This window comes from Pseudopipra pipra, chromosome Z, assembly GCF_036250125.1.
Source record: "Pseudopipra pipra isolate bDixPip1 chromosome Z, bDixPip1.hap1, whole genome shotgun sequence".
Taxonomy (NCBI): Eukaryota; Metazoa; Chordata; class Aves; order Passeriformes; family Pipridae; genus Pseudopipra; species Pseudopipra pipra.
Genome location: NC_087581.1, coordinates 101,725 through 128,951, shown reverse-complemented (window position 1 = coordinate 128,951; position 27,227 = coordinate 101,725). Strand labels below are relative to the sequence as shown.

General features: G+C 49.0%; 1 long non-coding RNA gene across 1 annotated transcript; it reads left to right on the top strand.

Annotated features, from left to right (window-relative positions):
* Positions 1–776: 776 nt before the first annotated feature.
* Positions 777–26,324, top strand: LOC135407788 (uncharacterized). Its single transcript, XR_010427028.1, has 6 exons — positions 777–847; positions 1,103–3,704; positions 4,664–6,585; positions 7,546–7,611; positions 18,310–21,737; positions 21,993–26,324. It is a non-coding gene; the product is annotated as an uncharacterized LOC135407788 (long non-coding RNA).
* Positions 26,325–27,227: the final 903 nt, after the last annotated feature.

Below are 27,227 nucleotides of genomic sequence, written 5' to 3'. Positions count from 1 at the left end.
CCCTCCCGGCGCGCCCCGCCCGTCCTTGGGGGCTGCGGCCGCTCCCGGCGCTGCCGAGGCTGCCGGGGAGGGACCGGCCTGTGCCGGGGGCACGGGGTTCGTTCCTTGTGTTCGAGGGCGGCAGCGGGAGCAGCGCTGCGGGGCGGGACGGGCGGGAGGGGCCGGGGGAGGGCGGGGAAGCCGCGGCGGGGCCCGGGGGCTGCAGCTCTCTGGCTTCCCGACTGGCTTTGCAGACATTTGCCACCTTCGGAGGAGGCACAAATCCCCGCGGAGCTGAGCAAGGGGTGCGGGAGCGCAGGGAGCTGGGGCGGGGCTGTGACCAGGGCAGGGTGTGCGCAGTGCCCCAAACCCGCACCCAAAACCAGCCCGGAACAGCCCCAGAGCCCAGAGCGAAGCGCGGGGGGATCGCGCCGGCCCCGCCCCTCGACCCGCCCAGGCCCCGCCCCCCGGCTCGCGCCGGCCCCGCCACTCGGCCCCGCCCTGCCCGCCCCCAAGAACGCCGCCGTCCCCGCTGCCCGCCTCGCTCCCCTTGTCCCGGGAGAGCTCCCGGCCGGGCCGTGACCGCGGAGCTCCCACCGCCCTTCCCCGGCCCCAGCAGCGCCCGCCGGGGCTGCGGCGGGAGCCGCGCTGAGGGAACGGGGGGCGGGGCCGGGCTCAGCGAGCGGGGCGGGGCCGCAGGGCCAAGCGGGCTGGGATTGGGCGGAGGCGCTCGAGTGCTGATTGGGCAGCGCTGCCGGCCCGCGGTATAAAGGACCGGCGGGGCAGGTGTGGGCGGTTGTGTGTGAGGGATGAGGGCGTGGCCCCGCTGCTGCCCGGGCTGCGGAGGGGAGAGCGCCTTGGCCGCTGGGTTATGGACCGGGGGAGCCGGGGGGCGTTTAGGGGCGCCTTCTGCTGGGCAGCGGGGGCCGGGTAAGCCCCTTACCTGCCGGGTAACCCCGGGGGGAGCCGTGGCCGAGCTGCGGGGCTGGTGCTCTCTGGGTGTCTCAGGTTTTGCTTTGGGATCCCAAACCCTTTCCCCGTGCAGGGTTATGAGGCAAAGACTGCTTTAATTTGGTTTTTTTGTGCTGTTAATGCTTTTTGCTCGTTCTGTGTCAATTTCCAGCCTGGCTCGTGGTTTCCCCTGGTGCTGGGGAGTGGAGGCGAGTTGTGCTTCCTGCGGGGAGAGAGAAGGGCCTTGGGAAGCTGCTCCATGAGCCACAGCTGTGCCGAGTCTGGGAGTCTGTCCAGGTAAGAGCAGGGCTTGTACTGCCAGGGAGGAGCTGGGGTTTGCTGTTGGAAGATAGAATATGCCCATGCCTTTAAATGCAAGGACAGGCAGAAGCTGGGAGGGACCCTGAGCAGGTTTGGTGGCACGACAGCAGTTTGAAAAGACCTTGACTGTGGGGGAAGTGTCCAGGAGAAACGATTCCTTTTTTGCAGGGAGGCAGTTTGCAAGGACAGGGGGGTTGCTGTGCTCTCTAGCAAAAATACTCCCCTTGGGATGTGCAGGGTGAGGAAATGTTGGCCATGTGTGGGCTGGAGCAAAGGTGTGTGGGTGCCTGTGTGTGACAGCCGTGGGTGTGCAGGAAGGGGGTTCTGGTGCCATTGGAGCTGCCAGGGAGCCAAAAAGGGCACAGTTGTCTGAAAAAGGCAAAAAGTCTCAGCCTCTGTTGACACCTGCACCAAAGGAGATGCAAATTTTCCCTTTCTCATCTGCAGACTTCACAAAGCTCCCCAGGAAAGGAAGCTTTAGATTCCTCCCTAGCTTTATGCTAAAGGTTTCCTTCCTCCTGTCTCAGCACCCTTTCTGCTGTTAGGAGAGCACGAGGTGGATGGAGAGGATCTCCAGGCATCTGCAGGCATAAGGGACTCCTACAACTGAAATTTTCCTACAGCCCTTGTGGAAGGGACTTCCAGGATACTCTTGGGAATGTGCCAGCTCTCCTGCTGGAGCTTTTCTGTGGAATATTTGAACACAAAGGGTAAAACTAAAGTCAGGTCTGTTCTGGAGTATGTTACACTTGTGCAAAACTCCTTTCTTCTGTTTATTTTCTGTTCTGAAAAGCACAGTCTGGGGTTCCTGGGCACCTCCTATTGAGTGATTCCATGAAAATAATTTTGTACTGAAAGGGGAAAGGAGCTGTCTATGGGAGGTCAGGTGTCCATGATAAAAGCTTTATGTTTTTCAGTCAGATAAGCCTTAAAATACCTCACAGTGTATAGGAATGACTGGCTTCTAAAACTCACAGCTGAGTCTTAGAGGCTTCTTTGAAGAGCTGAGTTCAGGCAGGAAAATTGGTCCCCCAGGAGGGACTCTGTGCCTGCTCTCCCGTGGCTCCAAGGGATCTCTGGCCCTTCACGCCGGCACCGAGATTTTCTCGGGAAGGGCCTCAGATCCCCGGACCAGTCTGGGACACAGGCAAGATCCCCCTGCCTTTAGAAATGAGGCCTTCTTGTGGCTTCCTCCCCGTACCCGTTGGTGGGTTCCAAAGAAGGCCTCTGGAAATGCCTTTTGGGCTGTCCATTGAAGCCTTGGGACCAAATTGGGCCCCCTGGAGGGACAGTGCTGTTGGTGCCCCCCGGGTTGGGGCACCCCGAGGACTCCAGCGCGCACCGAAAGGATTATTCGGGGAGATCCTCGGGGTGCCCGGCCCTGGGGAGCTCAAAGCAAGGTCCCTGCAATGGATTCAGGCATTGCTGAGAGTATCCCAGGGGTCCCTGTCCCTGCTAGACAGGGAGCTCTCTAATGGGCTGTAATTGGGTGATAAAAGTGGTGCTCCAAGTGCCAAAGAAGTGTGGGGTTGGGATTAAGAAATGAGCAGTGATGGTGCAATTGGCTGTTTTCTCTTGAATGTGACTGTGAGAGCTGCAGGAGTGCCAGGTGTGTGTTCCAGTCCCCAGCATTTGGTTTGCACCTGTCCTGGTCAGACACAGGTCCAACTTGCTCAGTCCTTAACACAAGAGAGGGAGAATTAAGGACTGGCACTGTTCAGGTGATTGGTGTGACAGGGGTCAAACTGGGAAAACACTGGGGAATTCCTCAGTTTGTCTGTTTGCCAAACTCACCCAAACCTGTGCTAGGAAGAGAGGGACTGGAAAAGTTGAGGCAGAAATGAAATGGAAAACTGGGGCTATTGACACTGTAATTGCTGAAACTAAATGTGTCCAAGCAGCAGCTCTTGTTGTGCAGGGAATAACTCCTGTCAGCAGCAAGGCCCCGACTGAAGTGGCAGCTGCAGTTGTTCCTGTTGTGTGGGCCAGTGGAATTGCAGGAGAGTGGAAGAGGGCAGAACCTGTAGGTATTACCCCTACTGTGGGATCTCTCCTGGTAAGGCAAACCCAGTATCCTTTAAAATCAGAATGCCAGACTGGATTGGTTGCAGGAACAGCTGAATTTGCTCCTCCTGGTTTGCTTGTAGAAGGTGAATGCCAGAACCTGCCAAGAAACCAATGGCCAAGGTGATTGATTAGTGCAGGACCTGAGAGAACCCCCTGAAATGACAACCTGGAGTAGTTTCCAGGATTAGATTGCAAAGATGGCATTTGCTGCATGTCCTTGAGCAAGGAAAGCCAAGAAACCTTTGCTTTTGCAGGAGAAAATCTGGAAAGCGGGCAGGAAGAAGAGAAGCCCCCTGACTCCTCCCTGAGCCCCAGACAGCCCATGAACTGCCTTCCTGGGAATGGTGGGATGGGCTGGACTCTGGATTGCTCGCTCTGGATGTGTGGTAAGACTGTTATGGCAACTTCTCAAATAGCCTGTAAGCATTTGCTGCCTTGGCTAGATGGTGCAAGGGCAGCCTTTAAGCAGCTGAAGCATTCCCTGAGGAGAGCTCTGGGTCTGCCAGATGTCTCAGAACTGTTGGAAGCATCTTTGCTGGGGAGGGCAAAGAAAGGACAAGGGGTGCAGTGACCCCCCTGAGAAGGGACTTTGAGTTAATGGCATCCCTGATGGTGAACTTTGTGGGCTGTTCCCCCTGTAGGGCAGGTGACAGTCCCAGCTACAGGGATGGGAAAAATGGTTAAAAGGGAGCCCCAAAAGCTGGAAATCCTCCTGGAGGCTCTTGGCAAACAGAGTTTCCTGTGAGTTCCCACTGACAGAAGGACAGTGACAGCTTTTGAGTACTGGTAGATCCTTTTAATAGGTAGCCTTGAGTGTGTCCTTGTTGCCCCAGTAGGCCTTGTCCACCTCCCCATCTTCCAGGGGCTATACATATTAAAGTTTCAAATGCTCTTCCTAATCCTTTGTTGGCTTGAGGCTCTCCCCTCAGGAACTGCAGGAATTCCTGGTGCCACCTGGGCCGATGGATTGGACGCCCCAGCCCCTCCGTTCCTGCCCAGCCACTGGGGCCGTGTCGAGTGGTGGCACTGCCAGCCCTGCAGGGGAAGTGGGAAGGGCCTTTGCAGGTCTTGTGGGTCACATTTACAGCAGGTAAAGTTGCAGGACAAGGCCCTTGAGTTAAGAAAGCTCCTTTGGATTGGTGAGCAGGACAAAGTGGATCCTTCAGAGTTCCCATCCGTGTTTGTGTCTCAGCCTGTGTTAGGATTCAGGGCTGTCAGGTGTTGTCACTGAGGAGTCAAACTGTGCTTTAAATAATGAGACCCTGGCCTGATGGCCCAGTGTCAAGAAAAAAGGGGGAATGATATCTGAGTGTTGAGATGTAACAAGGGCTAATCCTTTTTGCAGTGGGATGGAGCCTGGAAACTGCCCAGAGCTGAGCCCAGGGATTGAAAGGGACCAACCAAGGGAGGTGAAGAAAGAAGGAAGAAGGGAAGTGAGGCAGCAGCCAAGCAGCACCAAGTTGCTGTGTAAGCAGGTGAGTTGTGTTGAGGTTCCTCAGGCAGGCACTGAGGACTTTGAGGGCTCCAGACAGAGAAGACCTGGGAAGGCCCTCGGTGAAGCCCCTCAGAGACCTTCTAAGGGTAGGTGTGTGTGGTGATAAGTGTTGGGATTGTCCTGAATGTGGAACAGGAATGCAGGGAAGCAAAATGAACCCTCCTGTAATGCTGCCATATCAGCTGCAGTGGAGACACCTGTGTGTGCCCTTTGGGATCTGATTGCCAGGACCCCCGTGGGGCTGGGATCATGGCAGGGTGTTGTAAGCAAGGAATGCCTGGCTTGGAAAACTCACCAGCTGAGTCTTAGAGGCTTCTTTGAAGAGCTGATTTCAGGCAGCAGAATTGGCCCCCAGGAGGGACTCTGTGCCTGCTCTCCCATGGCTCCAAGGGATCTCTGGCCCTTCACGCCGGCACCGAGATTTTCTCGGGAAGGGCCTCAGATCCCCAGACCGGTCTGGGACACAGGCAAGATCCCCCTGCCTTTAGAAATGAGGCCTTCTTGTGGCTTCCTCCCCGTACCCGTTGGTGGGTTCCAAAGAAGGCCTCTGGAAATGCCTTTTGGGCTGTCCATTGAAGCCTTGGGACCAAATTGGGCCCCTGGAGGGACAGTGCTGTTGGTGCCCCCCGGGTTGGGGCACCCCGAGGACTCCAGCGCGCACCGAAAGGATTATTCGGGGAGATCCTCGGGGTGCCCGGCCCTGGGGAGCTCAAAGCAAAGTCCCTGCAATGGATTCAGGCATTGCTGAGAGTATCCCAGGGGTCCCTGTCCCTGCTAGACATGGAGCTCTCTAATGGGCTGTAATTGGGTGATAAAAGTGGTGCTCCAAGTGCCAAAGAAGTGTGGGACTGGGATTAAGAAATGAGCAGTGATGGTGCAATTGGCTGTTTTCTCTTGAATGTGACTGTGAGAGCTGCAGGAGTGCCAGGTGTGTGTTCCAGTCCCCAGCATTTGGTTTGCACCTGTCCTGGTCAGACACAGGTCCAACTTGCTCAGTCCTTAACACAAGAGAGGGAGAATGAAGGACTGGCACTGTTCAGGTGATTGGTGTGACAGGGGTCAAACTGGGAAAACACTGGGGAATTCCTCAGTTTGTCTGTTTGCCAAACTCACCCAAACCTGTGCTAGGAAGAGAGGGACTGGAAAAGTTGAGGCAGAAATGAAATGGAAAACTGGGGCTATTGACACTGTAATTGCTGAAACTAAATGTGTCCAAGTAGCAGCTCTTGTTGTGCAGGGAATAACTCCTGTCAGCAGCAAGGCCCCGACTGAAGTGGTAGCTGCAGTTGTTCCTGTTGTGTGGGCCAGTGGAATTGCAGGAGAGTGGAAGAGGGCAGAACCTGTAGGTATTACCCCTACTGTGGGATCTCTCCTGGTAAGGCAAACCCAGTATCCTTTAAAATCAGAATGCCAGACTGGATTGGTTGCAGGAACAGCTGAATTTGCTCCTCCTGGTTTGCTTGTAGAAGGTGAATGCCAGAACCTGCCAAGAAACCAATGGCCAAGGTGATTGATTAGTGCAGGACCTGAGAGAACCCCCTGAAATGACAACCTGGAGTAGTTTCCAGGATTAGATTGCAAAGATGGCATTTGCTGCATGTCCTTGAGCAAGGAAAGCCAAGAAACCTTTGCTTTTGCAGGAGAAAATCTGGAAAGCGGGCAGGAAGAAGAGAAGCCCCCTGACTCCTCCCTGAGCCCCAGACAGCCCATGAACTGCCTTCCTGGGAATGGTGGGATGGGCTGGACTCTGGATTGCTCGCTCTGGATGTGTGGTAAGACTGTTATGGCAACTTCTCAAATAGCCTGTAAGCATTTGCTGCCTTGGCTAGATGGTGCAAGGGCAGCCTTTAAGCAGCTGAAGCATTCCCTGAGGAGAGCTCTGGGTCTGCCAGATGTCTCAGAACTGTTGGAAGCATCTTTGCTGGGGAGGGCAAAGAAAGGACAAGGGGTGCAGTGACCCCCCTGAGAAGGGACTTTGAGTTAATGGCATCCCTGATGGTGAACTTTGTGGGCTGTTCCCCCTGTAGGGCAGGTGACAGTCCCAGCTACAGGGATGGGAAAAATGGTTAAAAGGGAGCCCCAAAAGCTGGAAATCCTCCTGGAGGCTCTTGGCAAACAGAGTTTCCTGTGAGTTCCCACTGACAGAAGGACAGTGACAGCTTTTGAGTGCTGGTAGATCCTTTTAATAGGTAGCCTTGAGTGTGTCCTTGTTGCCCCAGTAGGCCTTGTCCACCTCCCCATCTTCCAGGGGCTATACATATTAAAGTTTCAAATGCTCTTCCTAATCCTTTGTTGGCTTGAGGCTCTCCCCTGCAGGAACTGCAGGAATTCCTGGTGCCACCTGGGCCGATGGATTGGACGCCCCAGCCCCTCCGTTCCTGCCCAGCCACTGGGGCCGTGTCGAGTGGTGGCACTGCCAGCCCTGCAGGGGAAGTGGGAAGGGCCTTTGCAGGTCTTGTGGGTCACATTTACAGCAGGTAAAGTTGCAGGACAAGGCCCTTGAGTTAAGAAAGCTCCTTTGGATTGGTGAGCAGGACAAAGTGGATCCTTCAGAGTTCCCATCCGTGTTTGTGTCTCAGCCTGTGTTAGGATTCAGGGCTGTCAGGTGTTGTCACTGAGGAGTCAAACTGTGCTTTAAATAATGAGACCCTGGCCTGATGGCCCAGTGTCAAGAAAAAAGGGGGAATGATATCTGAGTGTTGAGATGTAACAAGGGCTAATCCTTTTTGCAGTGGGATGGAGCCTGGAAACTGCACAGAGCTGAGCCAAGGGATTGAAAGGGACCAACCAAGGGAGATGTGAAGCCAGGTAACACCTGAAAAGCGAACTTAAGCAATATAAAGAGTTAAGCACAAAATGTAGAAGCAAGCTTTAGCAAGGCACATAGAATTCAGCATTATGAAAGCGGAGACAATAAATTCACTGAGGTACAGGTCGCGCTGACACAGGAGAACATAAACATGAACAGAAAATGCTAGTACACACAAAAAGAGACATATGGGGAGGAAACCAAAGAGATAAAGAGAGGGACATGCCAAGAAATTAGGTATTGGTGCCAAATACCGAAACTCTCTGCCAAATTCATAAGGAAGCTACCCAAATTAGGGAAGGTTCAAAAGTTTAGGAGGATGATGATGAAAAGGACACGAGGTTCATGATGAAGGAAGACCGGAACTCCCACCGAAGTTCTCCCCAAATTAAGGACCACGCCTCTAACTCCGCCTCAACTCCACCTGTTATGAATATTAAAAGTAGATGTTGCAATGTAATGAATATTCATAATATATGATGTAATTGCTTGGCAAAACGTGTATAAAAGTTGGATTGTGTGTTTCTCGAGTTGGAGCAGTTTGTCCAGGGCGACCTGGCTGCTCCCCGGCCGTGAAATAAATACCTCCTGCTTATAGACTGAAATTCTGTCTCTGAGCAGTTTCTCCGCGCCTTGTTTTGGGGCATAAAATTGGCATCAATTTGGCGAGCCAGGCAGGAGCGGGGGTCTTCCTGAGCCAGGACCCAAGGGGCCGGGACGCTCTCAGGGCCCCCCGACTGAATTTTTGTCGGCAGAGTCTCCCAGACCCCTTGGATCTGCGCAACGGTGGACAAGAACCTCCTGCTTCAAATTAAGAGGTATTTATGTTTTGAACTGCAGTTTATAAAAGAAGGTAATTAAGTTGGTGGGGATAGGACGCTATCGCCCAAAAGGGAGCTGGGGGACGCCTCAGCATTAGCCCTAAAGCTGGGTTAGAGTCCCAGGTATTGAAAGTTGCAGGTTAGAGTCCTGCCAAGAAAGGGTTAGAGTCCCTAAACGGGTTAGAGTCCCGGCACTGCAGTGTAAACAGAGAGCAGGTTAGAGTCCTGCCAAGAAAGGGTTAGAGTCCCTAAACGGGTTAGAGTCCCGGCACTGCAGTGTAAACAAGAGAGCAGGTTAGAGTCCTGCCAAGAAAGGGTTAGAGTCCCTAAACGGGTTAGAGTCCCGGCACTGCAGTGTAAATGTCTTTTCTTTGTAATGCTGTGTTCACCCTTTATGTTTCTGTGTCTTGTTTGCAAATGTTCTTGCTCTAATTTACCCTGATCATTCTTTGTTTGTTTGTTTGTTTTGTGTATGATATTGTCTGGTAATGCATTGGAAACTGTGCTCGATTCAGAAAATTAACCATTTTTAATTCTTCCGAGGCTGTTTGAGAGTTTCAAGGAGCTTTAGGACCCAGAAAGCTCCTTGTACTAGCAAAGAATTCTTGGAATGCGGTTTCTCTTGCTAAATGTTCTGGTTTTTGTCAACGAGTAAAACGAAACTAAAATAAGCTGTTTCATTGCTTGCAGCAGTTTGTTTGTCTGTTGTAAAAAATTAGATGTTGTGTTTTTCATATATGGTATAGTTCTTAAGACGTCTTTTTAACTCTATATGGGAAATGATTGCAATCTCAGTTCTATAAAAGTGAATAAGCTCTTGCCGGCACGTATAAATCCTAGGATTAAAATCTGTCCTTTCTGTTATTGTTCACTGTATGTTAGAGCTTTGTGTAACAATTGTGGTAAATATATTCTGGGTCCAAGAGGAACACAAGAAATAGCGCTCAATCGTACCCTTACCTTCTACTGTATACGCTGTTGGTCAAATCAAGATTTGGCAGAAACTAAGTGGGTGAGATTTTATTGTTGCCACACTCATAGACAGGTATTTGTAACATCTTGGTTGCATTTTCTGTAAGAAGTGTGTTTTATAGTTTGCAGCAACATCCTGTGAGTTTGTGGTAACATAAATCGGACAGCCGACAGCAAAGCCATATCTCTCGGTCTGCGGCGCCATCTCGCGACCTTGCTCGGTAACGCAGATTGCTCAGATAGAAACCAGAAGGTAGGAAAGTTCTCCTATATCAAGTGTGCAAGTGTGAATGTGAGTGTGATTGAGACGCGGCTCTGCTGCGGGGCGAGTGGGAGTCCCGCTCTGCGGTTCCTGTTCTCCGCGAGGAGCCAGGCCAGAAACGGACGAAGCGATTGGAGATTGCGTACATGAAGTATTGGGGCAGAATCAGAAATACTCTAAGACGGTGGAATAGGATAAGGAAAGTATTGCGATTTAAAGTAGAATTTACTGACATACCGAAAGCTACACAGTGTGAACACATTGGTGGAAGCCTAGCCCGATTGGACATAGAAGCACGAATTCAGAGACAAGAATTGCTTGACATAATAGAATATCACGTAAAGGAATTCATAAGAAAAATAGAAAAGGAGAGTGGGAGGTTGGGATACGATCCACTAGTATTAGAAGAGTTTCTTGATTGGACACCCGTTTGGGAACACGATCCCCAGATTAGTTGGTATATTACTGACGCACAGATAGTAGAAAAATCTGGAAGAGCACCCTATAAGTTTGTCTGGTGAGCCCCTACCTCTCACAAAACCTTATCCATTACTACATCACCAGGCCCTACGATAATAATGGGAAGCCAGCAAAGTAAGGACATAAATATGAAAACCCCCCTGGGGTGTATCCTAAAGCATTGGAGAGATCTAGGGGGAGCCCCAGGAGGAAACATAAGCAAGAAAACACTCTTAAAGTACTGCACGCAATGGTGGCCTCTGTATAAACTAGATGATGATGAGAAATGGCCACCTGAAGGGACAACAAATTACAACACTATTTTACAGCTTATGTTGTTCCTCCGTCGACTGGGCAAGTGGGATGAAGTGATGTATTGCGACATGTTTTTCACGCTCAGGAATAAGCCTGAGTGGCAGAGAGAATGCGGAGTAAATGTTGCACCGCAGGACCCCTTGGTTTTAGCTTTGGAAAAGGATAAGAAAAATTTGAAGCCAAAGGGACGTTGTTGTGATGCTTGTAGTATCGGACAACAGTGTCTTAAATTAAAAAGAAGGGACAGTGAAGAAGAAAGTAGAATAAGTTTATGGGAGTACCAACCATATGCTCCAGGATACGGGATACCACGACCAAAGCGGAGAGAAGGTGAAGGAGACACTAGCCTATTAGGAGATATTTCGCTAGAGCTAGGAAGATCCAGGACCGGAGCTAGTCCTCAAAAATCAAAAGACAGTTGGGAAGAAAGTAGCCCATCAAAATCGGAGAGCCCCCAAGGAGAAAGCAGCTCGCAGGGACTGAGTAGTCCACAGGGGTCAGAAAGTTACAGAGAAGAAAGTTACAGAGAGGAAGAGGTCGATAAGGAAAAAAGTAGCCTGATGAGACCAGAGGGTCACGGGGAAGAGAGTAGTCCGCCTAAACCAAAAGACGACAGGAATAGAGATACCAGTACACCGAGAAAAGAAGACAGTGTCTACAGAGTGGAAACTAGTACACCAAGAGATGCTAGTCATGAGAATGAAAGTAGCCCACCAAGACTAAGAGGTAACGAAAAAGAGGGCGATTCCCCCAAGGGAGGATGTAGTGGTATTATTATTCAAGGGGAAAAGGAAGACAACACCCAAAGGTTAAACATAGTGATTCAAATAGATGATAAGAGAGATACCAGAGGGACAGAAGAAGGGGAAGAGAGCAGCCCCGGACAAGCTGAGCGTCGACAGCGTCTCCTCCAAACCCAGAAAGAGAGGCGGCTAGACTGTGTGAACCATGCCAGAAGGTTGGGAGAAGATGACTGGGAAGGAACAGGAAGTGAGGATGAAGAACCGAGACGAGGGAAAAGAAAAGAAAAGAGAAAGAATAGAATAGACACTAGAACCCAAGAAGAAGACGACCCTGGAGAAGGAACTAGCCACCCACACTACACCAGGTCTATAGCTCGAAAGGAAGCAAAAGAAAGAATCGAGAGAAGTTATACAGTAGCTCCCCTCCGACAGATAATGCCTATCGCAGGAGAGCAGGGACGAGTAAAAGTAAAGATGCCATTTACAACGAGTGATTTGAACAGCTGGAGAGAAGAAGCCCGGAATTTTAGGAAAAATCCAGAAGGGGTGGCTAAGAGGTTCGAGTTGATTGCAAAGAACCTAGATATCGACTGGAGTGATATAGAAGTAATGCTGTCAGAATTAACAGAAACGGAAAAAGAGCTAGTATTGAAAACAGGAAGAGATAGTGCCGCCGTATTGCCTGAAGAGTTAGAAGTTGTATTTCCAAGTAGGGATCCGGAGTGGGATCCAAACGACCCCGATTCTTATGGGAAACTGGTGCAATATAGGAAGCTAATAGCATTAGGTCTGCGGAAAGCAATACCTAAAGCCATTAACTGGGCAGCTTTGTATGATGTTAGACAGGGAAAGGATGAAAGTCCCTCAGAATTTCTAGATAGACTTAGGACTGCCATGAGACAATACACACCCTTAGACCCAGCATCGGAAGAAGGGAGACAACAACTGCTAGGGCTAGTAATGGGGCAGTGCACTTCAGATATTAGAAAGAAACTACAAAAACTTAAACATCCAGCAAATAAAGATCTAGAGACATTGATGAATGAGGCCTGGGAAGTATACAACAACAGAGAAAAAAGAAGAGAAAAAGAGGGAAGATAAAAGAGTTGCTCGGATCGTAGCAGTAGCAGTGGCAGCCCAAAATACAAAATTCCAAGACACAAGTGCCAGGGGTAGAGGTCGTGGTTACCCTATGAGAGGGAGGGGAGGATTCAGACCCCAACCCATCAGAGTAGGACCGGATCAATGTTCCAATTGCTTTCAGTTAGGCCATTGGAGACGAGACTGCCCCCAGCTCGGAGAAAGGCTTGCAAACACTGCTGTTGCACAACGGAGCAGTGACTGAAGGGGACCAGTGAGTCGTTCCCTAGCAGACCCACTGGTTAAAATGGAGCTAGAGGAAGGTGAAAAAGAATTGGATTTTCTGATAGACACAGGGGCAACATTTTCGGTTTTAAATCAAGAGTTGGTACCCGAGAGCGATGAATTTGTACAAGTTGTGGGAGCAACAGGCCAACCAGAAAAAGCTTATTTCCCAAAACCTATTAAATACAAAATTGGAAAACAAATGGGGATCCATCAGTTTCTGTACTTACCAAATTTTCCAAAACCTCTACTGGGTAGAGATTTATTGGAAAATTTGGAAGCCGTAATAAAATTCAACAAAGACCCAATTAACCTGGACAGTGTTACCTCAAGGCTACAAAAACAGTCCAACAATCTTTGGGAATCAATTAGCCAGAGAATTGGAACAATGGGAAAAGCCACAGGGGGATGGTACTCTTCTGCAATACGTAGCTGATCTGCTGATAGCAACTGAATCAGAAGAAGAGTGTGTTAAATGGACTATTTCTTTGTTAAATTTCTTGGGACTAAGTGGATATCGAGTCTCTCAACAGAAAGCGCAACTGGTGCAAGAAAAGGTAGTATACCTGGGATATGAGATCTCCAGAGGACAACGATCCCTAGGAACAGCGAGGAAAGAAGCCATTTGCCAGATGCCCAGACCAGAAACGGTGAGAGATCTACGAGCCTTTCTGGGAATGACAGGTTGGTGTCGCTTATGGATCTACCAATATGGGGTACTCGCCAAGCCATTGTATGATTTATTAAAGGAAGCTAAGAGTATCCTAGTTTGGACTCCCGAAGCAGAGGGAGCTTTTAAGAGACTGAAACAAGAACTCATGAGAGCCCCGGCTTTGGGCCTCCCTGATGTAACAAAACCATTCTGGCTGTTCTCTCATGAACGGCAAGGGATGGCTTTAGGAATCTTGGCGCAACAGTTGGGACCACACAAAAGAGTTGTGGCCTATTTCTTCAAACAGCTGGATGAAGTAAGCAAAGGATGGCCCAGCTGTTTGAAAGCGGTGGCCGCAGTGATCATAAATATAGAAGAGGCCAGAAAACTCACGATGGGCCAGAAAATGACTGTGTTAGTGTCCCACACTGTGTCTGCTGTACTAGAACAGAAAGGTGGCCATTGGTTGTCACCTTCCAGATTCCTAAAGTACCAAGTAATCCTAGCTGAATCAGATGACGTAACCATTCAAGTAACTAACATTGTGAATCCAGCCTCATTTCTAGAAGGAAGAATGTCAGCAGAACCAATAGAGCATGACTGCCTAGAAACCATCGAAGCAGTCTACTCCAGTCGCCCGGATCTCAAAGAAGAGCCATTTGAAGATGCAGACAACTGGTTCTCGGACGGCAGCAGCTTCGTGAAGCAAGGAGTAAGAATGGCAGGCTATGCAGTAACCACAACGGAAGAGGTAATCGAATCAAATCCTTTACCTGCAGGGACCTCAGCCCAAAAGGCAGAATTAATAGCTCTTACCCGAGCCCTGGAATTGGCAGAAGGCATACGAATTAATATTTGGACAGACTCTAAGTATGCCTTCTCCGTCGTACATGCTCATGGAGCAATTTGGAAAGAAAGGGGACTGCTAACCGCCCAAGGGAAAACAGTCAAACACGCAGAAGAAATTCTACGATTGTTAGAAGCAGTCCAACTCCCAGCACAAGTGGCCATAATGCATTGCAAAGGACACCTAAAAGGTAACACTGTTCCAGAGATAGGAAATAGGAAAGCTGATGCAGAAGCTAAATTAGCTGCTGCAAGAACCAAGGAAGTGGTTATAACAGCTCTAATACCAGAAGAGCTAAATACCGACTTCCAACCAGATTATCAGGACTCAGATCATAGATGGATTCAAAAGAACAAGGGCAAATTATTAGACAATGGATGGGGTCAATTAGAAACAGGACAATTAATAATACCAGAGAAGTTAATGTGGCAATTTGTGAAAACAGAACATGAGAAAACACATTGGAGTTTAGATCCACTTTATCAGTATTTACAAACTAGAATAGCAGGACCAAAATTATTCACTACTGTAAAACAAGTTACAACCCAATGCGAACGATGCTTGAAGAATAACCCAAATACAGGGACCAAGATACATCAGGGAGCAATACATCGAGGTAAATTCCCAGGTGAAGTATGGCAGATTGATTTCTCTGAACTCCCAAGAAAAGGGGGGTATAGGTACCTATTGGTACTAACTGATACATTTTCTGGGTGGCCTGAAGCATTTCCCTGCAGAACAAACAAGGAGAGGGAGGTAACTAAAGTTTTGCTAAACGAAATTATACCACGATTTGGAATACCAAGGAGTATATCCTCAGACAGAGGTACACATTTCTGTGCAAAAGTTGTGAGAGCAATAAGCAAAGCATTGCAAATTAAATGGCAATTGCATACGCCCTACAGGCCACAAGCCAGTGGGCAAGTGGAAAAGATGAATCATCTTATTAAACAACAAATTGCTAAAATATGTCAAGAAACTAACTTACAATGGTATCAAGCTCTGCCTATTGCTCTGATTAGATTGAGGGTCAAACCTCGATCGAAAGAAAAGTTGAGCCCGTTTGAAATTCTGTACGGTAGACCTTATGCTATGCAAGTTGTAAATAGTGATGCTGTAGACCAAATAGGCAATCAATATATATATGATTATGTAATTGCTGTTGGAAAACATTTTGATAAAAATGCTGCAGTAGTAATAGAACACCAGCCCAAGCAACCTGACTGTAAATTGCATCCATTTAACCCCGGTGATTGGGTGTATGTTAAGAATCTTTTAGGAAAACCCCTACAAGAAAAGTGGGAGGGACCTTTCCAAGTGCTGCTGACCACCTTCACCGCGGTTAGGATCAAGGAACGACCTACATGGATTCACTACTCTCGAGTCAAGAAAGCTCCAGAAGATAAGCAGGAAGACCTGGCATCATGAATCCGGCTCTTTCAACATTGATCATTGGACTTCTGATAAGTATAGTTTTATCTCAAAATTCTACCTCTGAAGGACCGTGGTCTAATGCTTACGCGGAAGTACATTTCGGTGATTCCGAAGGTGATTTCCCAGAAATGGAGGTTTATATTTTACATAACAAGCAACCTTACACGCCAGATCAAGGCTATCTCATAGCACAAAAGGGAGACCAATTTCAAATAGGGTGTCGAGAAGTTGAGGGACTAATAGGGAAAACAGATAGGTTAACACTGATAATTAAATTCTGGCCAGATGAATCTAAACAGGATTTAATCACTTATAGCCAAGTAAAAAGAGGTCAGCCCATTGTTTGGATTCAACGGCCGGGACCAATCTCATGTCAGTGGGATAGTTTTGAAGGAGGCAGAGCACAATGTGAAATTCTATTCGAGCTAGATCACTCAGTGACATTCACCTGTAATAGGGAGGGAAGCTCTCCAGGTGGTTACACCGTTATAAAAAGAATTTCACTAGCTAAAGACCCATCTCGTGGAATCACTCCACAAGTAGAATGTAGAAGAATACATAATTTCACTTTGATAGGACCTCAAGTAATAAGACAGTCAAACGAGTTGAAGTTACTACTAGATCCTACATATTCTCTAAAGAAGGTACAGATGAACATTCAAACAGACATTACACACTTACAAGAAGATTGCCAGCCATTTGTAAAGCAAAGTCTCAAAGGCTGGAATGCCTGGTTAGCGACTAGGTCACTTCACAAACGAACACAAAGAGATATAAGTGGATGGATTGGCACAGGGTTTGGTATAATGAACACCATAGACCAAGAGGTAATACTAAATAAGTTGAGTACCGTCACTTCCAATCTAGGTAAGCTTAAAGTACCTTTAAGCTCATCTATGCTAACTTTAGCAGAAACACAATCCTTAGTGGTTAAATTGATGGCTCTAATAGCTGACCACACCGCTGAAGATTTTGTCAAGATTGCTGATTACGCTGGAGATATTAGCAAAGAAGTTGCACTTGCTATCCAGTGCGTTCAAACACAACAATGGATACAGTCAGTGGCAGCAGGAATATTGAGAGAAGGGATGTCAGGTATACTACCTCAAGAAGTAAGAGAAACAATATTAAGAGATAGCTCCACTACACGATTTGAAATAGACCACCAGGCTTGGTGGCAATTAGTTAATTTTACCTATGATCCACAACAAGAACATGTTGAGGCCTATGTCCTCACCATCAGCGCTGCAGAAGAGAGAGCTATCTTCCCCATTCTAACATTAGGAACTATACATCAAGATGCCATTGTCAGACCTGTAGATCATAATGTCTGGGCAAACTATGACCACACTAAGAACAAGTGGCAATCAATTAGCACAGAGGCATGTATTCCTAAAGGACAATTAGGTTATATTTGCGAAAATGCCATAGTAGAAGCTGAAGACTTATGCTTAGATGCTGAAGACGGTATATGCACTTTTGAAATGCTTCCGCACAATAAAACCCGATCACAAGTATTCTATATAGGAAATGGATGCGCTTGCATTAGAACCCCTTGTGTTGATGTAGTTATAGATAATTGTCTTGAAGTGACTAATGATACTAACTTTTGTATATGTAACTTCACCAAAATTGTAGGTTGTGACTTTAGCTATACTGCACCCATAACCACACAGCAGTTAATCGAAGCTGAGTACACTTTGTATCATGAAGTACCCAAACTACAGATAGGTATGGATACTAAGCTTCTCAAAGAAATGCTTATGCATCCTGAGGTAAGAAAGTTAGCTCAAAAGGTGAATCAAACGACCCAACGCATGGTGTGGCAAGTAGAGCATAATTCAGAGGGTATAAAGAATATCTTGACGAAAGTTACACAAGTAGGTCAACATCACTGGTGGGACATTTTCACAGGGTACTCTCCAACAGCAACTCAAGTCTTTCACTACCTAGTACACCCCATATTGATTATAGCTATAGGCATGCTCTTGTTAACCCTCATGAACATATGCCTGTGGTGTAAGTTAAGGTCCATGGTCAAGAGAACCCAAATGATCTGGGCAATGATAAAAGCATATCAGCGACCTTTAGGATTAGAACTTGACGAAGGAATTCGTAAGTTCTAAGAAAAGGGGGGAAATGAAGCCAGGTAACACCTGAAAAGCGAACTTAAGCAATATAAAGAGTTAAGCACAAAATGTAGAAGCAAGCTTTAGCAAGGCACATAGAATTCAGCATTATGAAAGCGGAGACAATAAATTCACTGAGGTACAGGTCGCGCTGACACAGGAGAACATAAACATGAACAGAAAATGCTAGTACACACAAAAAGAGACATATGGGGAGGAAACCAAAGAGATAAAGAGAGGGACATGCCAAGAAATTAGGTATTGGTGCCAAATACCGAAACTCTCTGCCAAATTCATAAGGAAGCTACCCAAATTAGGGAAGGTTCAAAAGTTTAGGAGGATGATGATGAAAAGGACACGAGGTTCATGATGAAGGAAGACCGGAACTCCCACCGAAGTTCTCCCCAAATTAAGGACCACGCCTCTAACTCCGCCTCAACTCCACCTGTTATGAATATTAAAAGTAGATGTTGCAATGTAATGAATATTCATAATATATGATGTAATTGCTTGGCAAAACGTGTATAAAAGTTGGATTGTGTGTTTCTCGAGTTGGAGCAGTTTGTCCAGGGCGACCTGGCTGCTCCCCGGCCGTGAAATAAATACCTCCTGCTTATAGACTGAAATTCTGTCTCTGAGCAGTTTCTCCGCGCCTTGTTTTGGGGCATAAAATTGGCATCAGATGAAGAAAGAAGGAAGAAGGGAAGTGAGGCAGCAGCCAAGCAGCACCAAGTTGCTGTGTAAGCAGGTGAGTTGTGTTGAGGTTCCTCAGGCAGGCACTGAGGACTTTGAGGGCTCCAGACAGAGAAGACCTGGGAAGGCCCTCGGTGAAGCCCCTCAGAGACCTTCTAAGGGTAGGTGTGTGTGGTGATAAGTGTTGGGATTGTCCTGAATGTGGAACAGGAATGCAGGGAAGCAAAATGAACCCTCCTGTAATGCTGCCATATCAGCTGCAGTGGAGACACCTGTGTGTGCCCTTTGGGATCTGATTGCCAGGACCCCCGTGGGGCTGGGATCATGGCAGGGTGTTGTAAGCAAGGAATGCCTGGCTTGGAAAACTCACCAGCTGAGTCTTAGAGGCTTCTTTGAAGAGCTGATTTCAGGCAGCAGAATTGGCCCCCAGGAGGGACTCTGTGCCTGCTCTCCCATGGCTCCAAGGGATCTCTGGCCCTTCACGCCGGCACCGAGATTTTCTCGGGAAGGGCCTCAGATCCCCAGACCGGTCTGGGACACAGGCAAGATCCCCCTGCCTTTAGAAATGAGGCCTTCTTGTGGCTTCCTCCCCGTACCCGTTGGTGGGTTCCAAAGAAGGCCTCTGGAAATGCCTTTTGGGCTGTCCATTGAAGCCTTGGGACCAAATTGGGCCCCTGGAGGGACAGTGCTGTTGGTGCCCCCGGGTTGGGGCACCCCGAGGACTCCAGCGCGCACCGAAAGGATTATTCGGGGAGATCCTCGGGGTGCCCGGCCCTGGGGAGCTCAAAGCAAGGTCCCTGCAATGGATTCAGGCATTGCTGAGAGTATCCCAGGGGTCCCTGTCCCTGCTAGACATGGAGCTCTCTAATGGGCTGTAATTGGGTGATAAAAGTGGTGCTCCAAGTGCCAAAGAAGTGTGGGACTGGGATTAAGAAATGAGCAGTGATGGTGCAATTGGCTGTTTTCTCTTGAATGTGACTGTGAGAGCTGCAGGAGTGCCAGGTGTGTGTTCCAGTCCCCAGCATTTGGTTTGCACCTGTCCTGGTCAGACACAGGTCCAACTTGCTCAGTCCTTAACACAAGAGAGGGAGAATTAAGGACTGGCACTGTTCAGGTGATTGGTGTGACAGGGGTCAAACTGGGAAAACACTGGGGAATTCCTCAGTTTGTCTGTTTGCCAAACTCATCCAAACCTGTGCTAGGAAGAGAGGGACTGGAAAAGTTGAGGCAGAAATGAAATGGAAAACTGGGGCTATTGACACTGTAATTGCTGAAACTAAATGTGTCCAAGTAGCAGCTCTTGTTGTGCAGGGAATAACTCCTGTCAGCAGCAAGGTCCCGACTGAAGTGGTAGCTGCAGTTGTTCCTGTTGTGTGGGCCAGTGGAATTGCAGGAGAGTGGAAGAGGGCAGAACCTGTAGGTATTACCCCTACTGTGGGATCTCTCCTGGTAAGGCAAACCCAGTATCCTTTAAAATCAGAATGCCAGACTGGATTGGTTGCAGGAACAGCTGAATTTGCTCCTCCTGGTTTGCTTGTAGAAGGTGAATGCCAGAACCTGCCAAGAAACCAATGGCCAAGGGGATTGATTAGTGCAGGACCTGAGAGAACCCCCTGAAATGACAACCTGGAGTAGTTTCCAGGATTAGATTGCAAAGATGGCATTTGCTGCATGTCCTTGAGCAAGGAAAGCCAAGAAACCTTTGCTTTTGCAGGAGAAAATCTGGAAAGCGGGCAGGAAGAAGAGAAGCCCCCTGACTCCTCCCTGAGCCCCAGACAGCCCATGAACTGCCTTCCTGGGAATGGTGGGACGGGCTGGACTCTGGATTGCTCGCTCTGGATGTGTGGTAAGACTGTTATGGCAACTTCTCAAATAGCCTGTAAGCATTTGCTGCCTTGGCTAGATGGTGCAAGGGCAGCCTTTAAGCAGCTGAAGCATTCCCTGAGGAGAGCTCTGGGTCTGCCAGATGTCTCAGAACTGTTGGAAGCATCTTTGCTGGGGAGGGCAAAGAAAGGACAAGGGGTGCAGTGACCCCCCTGAGAAGGGACTTTGAGTTAATGGCATCCCTGATGGTGAACTTTGTGGGCTGTTCCCCCTGTAGGGCAGGTGACAGTCCCAGCTACAGGGATGGGAAAAATGGTTAAAAGGGAGCCCCAAAAGCTGGAAATCCTCCTGGAGGCTCTTGGCAAACAGAGTTTCCTGAGTTCCCCCTGTTACGACCCGGGTTACGACCTGCCCCAGGAAAAGGGGGGGGGGGGGGTAACCCGGGTTTTATCAAAAATTCCTTTGGGGTGGATTAAAGCGAAACGACACTAAATAATCGGTGTATGAAAACATATATTGATAAGATTTATTTTAACAGTTTTGAATCAATAGGTAAGTTAACATTTTTGGGTGCTGTCATAATCAATAGGTAAGCTAACACTTTTGGGTGCTGTCATAACCTTTCTGAGGAGGAGAAAAATGCATAAGGGAGAGAAAGGCAGTATAAGAGCAAGGGAGAGTAAGGGAAAGAAAAGCTGAGAGTGGACAGATGTCCATAGTCACCGCCCACGGGGTCCAGCGATAAAACTTGATAGTTGCAGCTTCCATGTCTGTCACTTGAAGTGGTGGTCTTGATCTGCTGGGGGTGAAGGAGGGAAGCCCCCACACTCCAAGAAGTTATGAATTATCATATCCATGGTCAGTGTCACGGGCCGTGCCTCGAGCCTCCAACCTCTCCCTGGGCCCTGCGCAAGAGCTGCTGTGTCTCGCCTGGCTCCCGCCTTTCAAGTTTAGCAGAGGGAGGGCGGGTCCTGATTGCTCCTCAGATGTATCAATAGTCAAAAGCCTGCAAGCTCAGCTCTTATCTTTTCAGGACTTCACACCTCCAGCACTGGAGGGAGGGAGGGTCCTGATTGCTCGTCAGATGTATCAATAGTCAAAAGCCTGCAAGCTCAGCTCTTGCCTTTTCAGGACTTCACACCTTCAGCACTGGAGGGAGGGAGGGGCCCAACTGCTCATCAGAGGTATCATGCAAGTCAAAAGCCTGCAAAAGTCTCCTAGAATGCATAAATCATCAACCATTTCAGTCTCTGACACCCCCTGACAGAAGGACAGTGACAGCTTTTGAATGCTGGTAGATCCTTTTAATAGGTAGCCTTGAGTGTGTCCTTGTTGCCCCAGTAGGCCTTGTCCACCTCCCCATCTTCCAGGGGCTATACATATTAAAGTTTCAAATGCTCTTCCTAATCCTTTGTTGGCTTGAGGCTCTCCCCTGCAGGAACTGCAGGAATTCCTGGTGCCACCTGGGCCGATGGATTGGACGCCCCAGCCCCTCCGTTCCTGCCCAGCCACTGGGTCCGTGTCGAGTGGTGGCACTGCCAGCCCTGCAGGGGAAGTGGGAAGGGCCTTTGCAGGTCTTGTGGGTCACATTTATAGCAGGTAAAGTTGCAGGACAAGGCCCTTGAGTTAAGAAAGCTCCTTTGGATTGGTGAGCAGGACAAAGTGGATCCTTCAGAGTTCCCATCCGTGTTTGTGTCTCAGCCTGTGTTAGGATTCAGGGCTGTCAGGTGTTGTCACTGAGGAGTCAAACTGTGCTTTAAATAATGAGACCCTGGCCTGATGGCCCAGTGTCAAGAAAAAAGGGGGAATGATATCTGAGTGTTGAGATGTAACAAGGGCTAATCCTTTTTGCAGTGGGATGGAGCCTGGAAACTGCACAGAGCTGAGCCAAGGGATTGAAAGGGACCAACCAAGGGAGGTGAAGAAAGAAGGAAGAAGGGGAAGTGAGGCAGCAGCCAAGCAGCACCAAGTTGCTGTGTAAGCAGGTGAGTTGTGTTGAGGTTCCTCAGGCAGGCACTGAGGACTTTGAGGGCTCCAGACAGAGAAGACCTGGGAAGGCCCTCGGTGAAGCCCCTCAGAGACCTTCTAAGGGTAGGTGTGTGTGGTGATAAGTGTTGGGATTGTCCTGAATGTGGAACAGGAATGCAGGGAAGCAAAATGAACCCTCCTGTAATGCTGCCATATCAGCTGCAGTGGAGACACCTGTGTGTGCCCTTTGGGATCTGATTGCCAGGACCCCCGTGGGGCTGGGATCATGGCAGGGTGTTGTAAGCAAGGAATGCCTGGCTTGGAAAACTCACCAGCTGAGTCTTAGAGGCTTCTTTGAAGAGCTGATTTCAGGCAGCAGAATTGGCCCCCAGGAGGGACTCTGTGCCTGCTCTCCCATGGCTCCAAGGGATCTCTGGCCCTTCACGCCGGCACCGAGATTTTCTCGGGAAGGGCCTCAGATCCCCAGACCGGTCTGGGACACAGGCAAGATCCCCCTGCCTTTAGAAATGAGGCCTTCTTGTGGCTTCCTCCCCGTACCCGTTGGTGGGTTCCAAAGAAGGGCTCCTGAAATGCCTTTTGGGCTGTCCATTGAAGCCTTGGGACCAAATTGGGCCCCTGGAGGGACAGTGCTGTTGGTGCCCCCCGGGTTGGGGCACCCCGAGGACTCCAGCGCGCACCGAAAGGATTATTCGGGGAGATCCTCGGGGTGCCCGGCCCTGGGGAGCTCAAAGCAAGGTCCCTGCAATGGATTCAGGCATTGCTGAGAGTATCCCAGGGGTCCCTGTCCCTGCTAGACATGGAGCTCTCTAATGGGCTGTAATTGGGTGATAAAAGTGGTGCTCCAAGTGCCAAAGAAGTGTGGGATTGGGATTAAGAAATGAGCAGTGATGGTGCAATTGGCTGTTTTCTCTGGAATGTGACTGTGAGAGCTGCAGGAGTGCCAGGTGTGTGTTCCAGTCCCCAGCATTTGGTTTGCACCTGTCCTGGTCAGACACAGGTCCAACTTGCTCAGTCCTTAACACAAGAGAGGGAGAATGAAGGACTGGCACTGTTCAGGTGATTGGTGTGACAGGGGTTAAACTGTGAAAACATTGGGTAGTTCTTGAGTTTGTCTGTTTGCCAAACTCACCCAAACCTCTGATAGGAAGAGATGGACTGGAGTCTCTGCTCCCCTGGGCAGTTGTTCTGCATGACCTGGGAGCCTCTGGGATTACACTGGACTGGGCAGACAGGGAGCAGTTTGTCCTGTGGAGGTGGGCTGGGTTAGTTCAGGATGCCTTGGGAGGCAGGGCTGGAGAGGCCCCTCTGTTGGCTGTAGTGCTGGAAGGTTGTAGCAGGAGTGCTGGAGCCCTTCGACCTCCTGCTCCCCCCGTGAGCCCCGCCGGGCCCGTGCCCTTGGCAATGGAGGGCCCCCCATTGCTGAGCCAGCGGTTCCGGGGCCGGGAGGGATGGGATCAGGATGCCGAGCTCCACCCAGGGCCAGGGCTGCCAGTGTTCAACCATGGAGAGAACTGAGAGCAGAGTGAGATGGAGGCCAAGCTCCAGCACAGGGATGGGTGAGAAAAGACCCTGGTCCTCAGGTGGAGCTTTGAATTCCCTGGAAAAATGGATCCTGTCAGATGGTTCAGGCCCTTGTGGGTGCTGGAGCAGAGGCCTCTGTGATTTATGGTCACCCTGAAAGGTTGCAAGGACAGCAAGTTCTGACTGCAGGATGAGGCGGCAAACAAAGTGAAGTGGTCCAGAGAAAAGCTGAGGCTAAAATTGGTGCTGTGCCAGAGCAGCCTCGTGCAGTGCTTGTTGCTGTCCTGAGTGTCCCATTGCAGGGGATATTCCCAAGGGTGCCTTGTGCTGGGGAACACTGGGGGCAGTTCCCTTTCCCTGGGCAGGGCAGGCAGGGCACGTTTCCCCCCTCGAGGGTGGCTCCACAGTCCCCCCCTGTGCCCTGGGAGCGTGGCAGAACACCTGGAGCCACTGTCCTTGTCAGAGAGGGCAAAGGGATGGTTGGATGGGGGAGGGAATGGTTCAGGGAGTACAAGCACCATTAGAGTGAGTAGTGCAGCACATGGAAAAGAAGGGGGGAGTTAATCCAGACAAAATCCAAGCACCTGCCCAACCTGTGATATTTTTAGGAACTCAGAGGTGCTGTGGTCCCCAGGAAGTATTGCCCAGGACTAGGCAGGAGACTTTAGGCTTGGTCACCCCCAGAGCAAGTCTCCAGGAGCAGGCAGTGGGGAGGCAGCTCTGCTGTTGAGGATGGGGTTATTTTCTCTGCTTTATTTTGTCTCCAGGGATATTCTGCCCATTAGTCCAAACTGCCTCCGTCTCCTAACTCTCTGAAGAGGTTTTCTGCTTTTTGTGGGAGGGTAAGGTTTGGATTCTAACTATAGAAGAGCCAACAAAATAAAGGCTTCGTGGCAAACAAATGGTGTCTCCCAAACTCTTTGTACTTCAAATAGATGCCTTTATTCTTATTTTTTTCTTATTGGTATTCTCAAGGTGTTTAATACCCTGTCTACAGTTATTTATTTTGGCTTCTCTTTTTTATTTGTTACAAAGTTGATGTGACTGACTCCTTTTTGAAATCCAGCAGTGCTCTCAAGGATATTTCCCCCCCCACTCCTGGGCTTGTGCAGGGCTGTTGAGTCCGTGTGTGCCGCTGTCAGCTTTGCTTCTCTGTTTGCTTGGTTGGCTCCTGTTAGGAGAAGGTTTGTTTCCTCCACTGTAATAATTCAGGGAAATCCTGAGGTATGATTTAAGAAAGAAAGTCATGAACTATTGCAACAAATGTGAATCTGAGAGTGCCTAAAAGCTGTTACTGAATTCCATTTCCAGGGACTGTCCTGGTGGGGATAATCCAGAACTGCAGCTTTGATGTTTAAAAAGGAGCCTGTGGTACTTCTTGTTTCCTGTGCTGGGCTTTCCTTGAACAGTGCCCAGGGAGGGGAGCAGCAACAGCTTCACTTGGAAGTGGACTCTGGTTTTTAAGCACATCCTAAGCTCAGTGTGGTTTTGGTATCACTAAGTACTTATTTTATTTGCCATTTGTCTTAAATTGTATACACCTTTGAAGTGCCAGCTGTGTTTTGAAGACATTCTTACAGTTGTTTCAAGTGAAATTTGGAATGTTACAAATTTAGAAAGAGATGATTTTCCTGTGAATAAACTACTAAAACAAAGGGGGGAGTGAGGAAAGCCAAGTTCAGGAGATAACCTTACAAACTGGTTTTGGAAGTTGCTTACCTAAATAGCCCAAATTGGTTGGAGCTGCAGCACAAACGGGGGGGAGAAGGAGAGGTTTTGTATTTTGACAGTTCTTTCAGTTTTTTGCAGGGACTACTGCCAGGTTCTCTTTGAAGTCCAAACCCCATTAGCATGGGGAAATGTGTGTTTGGCTTTAGAAATAGGAGTTTATATTTCCCTTTGAACTAGAGGAATGTTTCTATGTCTTTGAATTTTAAATTGCATTTGAAGCAGAAATATGTTTGTGTTTTACAGGTGATATTTTCATGAAAATAGAAATGCATCATCGGATCTTACTCCTCTGAGGGCAAACCACCAGCCTGATCATTTCTTAGTCCCTCAAACCCAGTGCCATGAACTCCAAGGGGTCTTTGGGTGCAAATGTGTGGAGTGGTGGTGGCCCCCGTGAGATGTGACCAGCTGGAAATGTGTGTGTGTGTGTGCAGAGCTGGGCTGGATCCCTTGGGATTTGGCTCCCAGATCCCCCCCAGCCTTCAGGAAAACTAGAGGCCACCGAACCCTGAGGGAAGGGAGTCCCATCTGCAGAAGGGTTTTTAGGTTGGGGAAAAGCTCCAGAACAAAGCCTGGGTTCAAAACACCTTCAGCAAAAGTCAAGGAGCACAGACCCTGAAGTCATCAAGTTATGGAGTTTGGTTCAAACCATTTGCTTCTCAGTCAGTTTGAATGAAGTGTTAAAAGGAGAACTTAAATAAGGTTAATTTCTGATAGAGAACAATGGGAAGAAGTCAAGTGGTTTAAGTTCATTAAACATGTTTTATATCAGTCCATGGTTATTTAATTGAGCATTGTTTGGAATTTTTCTTTTTGCATTTGTTCCTTGTGTGCTTTTCTCTATCTAAGGGATGGTTGGAGGTCTTTCTGATTGGTTGAATGTTTTTAATGTCAGTGCTAGACTGGGGTGGACAGTCATTGTACCATGATTTAGAGTTTGATGCATTTTATTCTGTGTGCCCTGTTTGATGTCTCGTGTTCAGTGAGTGCCTGGGCAGAGTTTGTCCCAAGCCTCTGTTTTTTGGGTGAAAACCCAAAGGGGAATTGTAGCTGCAGCTTTACCCTTGAGCTGCAGCTGGAGCCTGGCCAAAGAACAAGGAAAACCTCCCTGGGGAAGGAAGGGGGAGCCAGAGAAGAAAAGCAGCTGCAGCCAGAAAGGTGGGTTTGGGGGGGAGAAGAGCTGCTGGGACCCAGCAAGGGGCTCTGGAGGGCTCTGGGGTCCCTATAACGGCTCTGGGGTCTCTATAAGGGCTCTGGGGTCTCTGTAGGGGCTCTGGGGTCCCTATAATGGGTCAGGGGTCTCTGTAGGGGCTCTGGGGTTCCTATAATGGCTCTGGGGTCCCTATAGGGGCTCTGGGGTCTCTGTAGGGGCTCTGGGGTCCCTCTAATGCCCGGGAGAGGAGCTGCTGCCGCCCCAGCAGAGGCAGAGGAGTCGCTGCCCAGAAGCCGGAACTCCGTGAGAGCTGAACTGGGGCCGTGTGGGGCCAGAGGGGAGCAAAGGGAGGGATTTGTTCCTAATTAAAGAAATAAAGTTTGGGGCATTTTTGGGGTGATTGGGGTGAGTTTCTGGTCATTTCTTGGGGTTATTTTTTGTGAGTTTCTGGTCATTTTTGGGGGAGATTTGGGTCAGTTTCTGGTCATTTTTTGGGGAGATTTGGCTGACTTTTGGGTGATTTTTTGGGGAGATTTGGGTGAGTTCTGGGTCATTGTTTGGGGTAATTTTGGGTCAGTATATGGTCAGTTTTTTGGGAGACTTGGGTGAGTTTTCGGTCATTTTTTGGAGAGATTTGTGTGAATCTCCGTTCATTTTTTGTGGAGATTTTGGTCAGTTTCGGGTCATTTTTTTGG